The sequence below is a fragment of the Eschrichtius robustus genome, chromosome 2, assembly GCF_028021215.1.
Source record: "Eschrichtius robustus isolate mEscRob2 chromosome 2, mEscRob2.pri, whole genome shotgun sequence".
In the NCBI taxonomy this organism is placed as follows: domain Eukaryota; kingdom Metazoa; phylum Chordata; class Mammalia; order Artiodactyla; family Eschrichtiidae; genus Eschrichtius; species Eschrichtius robustus.
Genome location: NC_090825.1, coordinates 150,883,761 through 150,885,480, shown reverse-complemented (window position 1 = coordinate 150,885,480; position 1,720 = coordinate 150,883,761).

Sequence of the window (1,720 nt, the reverse complement as noted above, 5' to 3'; positions counted from 1 at the left end):
CTTAGCTGTATGTGGAAGCTTTGATAAAACAGGCTTTTAGCAATGTTTTAAATTTCAGATTTAAGAAAAATCCTCTCCTACTCGCCATTTGTTGAACACTGCCGTTTATTTCCATTGCTATTCATTGCCATGGAGCCCAATTACTCCTTTGTTTTCTTATTCACATTTAGTCCACAGTATCACAAATAAAAATCACAAGGATACCATTACCCTTCAACACTTCCCCAATGTATAAATCCTAATTTGCATTAAATCCTTGAAGCAACGTACATTGCAGTGAATGAAATGTCCTTCTGTAAAAAGTACTGTAAATAATGAAAGAATTTTCAGCTCAATATATATACACGACTTTACATACAGTTAAACTGACCAAGGTGCTTTTCTACACCCTAGGTATACAACATTCAATATGCTTAGAATAATAGTTATTTGAAAGGAATATAATCTTTGAACATAAAACAGTTGAAGAATAAAAAACTTCTATATATTCACTTACCTATTTTGCTATTGACCCACTGATGGAGAAATTTTACGTACCATAATTAATGGGAGAATTTAGTTAATGAAAGCTGCTGATACTTAGTGTAGTTCTCAAAGGCTGAAAACCTTTCCCAAAAATCAGTATCTGAAACCTGTCTCTTTAGGAAAAACAGTCAAAGCTTTAACTGTTTTCAGTCTAGTATAAGAAAGCTTTGAAACAAGTTAACTCTAAGCACTCAAGGAAAACTATTTTTAAAAGGGGGGGGACAAGACGAGGACCTTAATTTTCAACAATATCGGCCTGAGAAGTAACTTTATAAGAGAATGTCTGAGTATCTTTAAAAAGAGAGAGAAAAAAAGTACTTTAAAATGTTGGAAGTCCACAAACTGAGCATAGCAGTAAAAAGGACTCGAGGGAAAATTTAATGAAAAATAAAAAACTGAAAGCAAATTATTTGATCAAAACACAGACACACACACACACACACACACACACACACATACATGCACACACACTGCAGGCAGTCATTCAGCATTATATGCTAGCTGGCTTTGTATTTTCTTTTAAAATGTAATCATGACTTCTTAATGTATAAAACAATAAGGCTCTCAAGGTACTCATGAAAAATTCTTATCAAATTTCACTCTAGAGTTAATGATATTAGGCATGTTAAATCAGGAATCAACACATGCTATTTTCCATAGCAGGAACTATATAAATTACAAGCTCTTCCATGTTTTTGTTATTAGGTTTGGTACACTTAAAAATAAGCGGTATTCTACATCGAGTGCTCTAACGCAACGGTTTTTATATCTTTCAGAATTTATAATTCATCTCCACCCTCAATCCTTACAAAAAACCACAAAAGGACCTGCAATTGCTATTTACTGTCTTGCCCAATAAAACTGTATTTGTTCTGTTTTTGAATTCATAGGTTTTGCTTTATGAAGTTTTCAGAAAGAAGCAACTTTATTATATTTTCATTGTTACTCATGATTTTAGCTTAAAGATCATTCATTTTAACACAACATCCTGCTATATTCTCATTTGGGTTGTTCTATTTATCTCAAAGGTACACTTATGTATTACCATTACAAAACAATAACTATTTGCATAATACTTCATGATTTTACATCTATTAAAAACACATCACAGGGAGCCTGAGGATGCATTCAGTAGCTTGTCATTCACCACTTCAAGACCCTTCAGAGCTGAACAAGGGGGAGGGGGACATTTTGC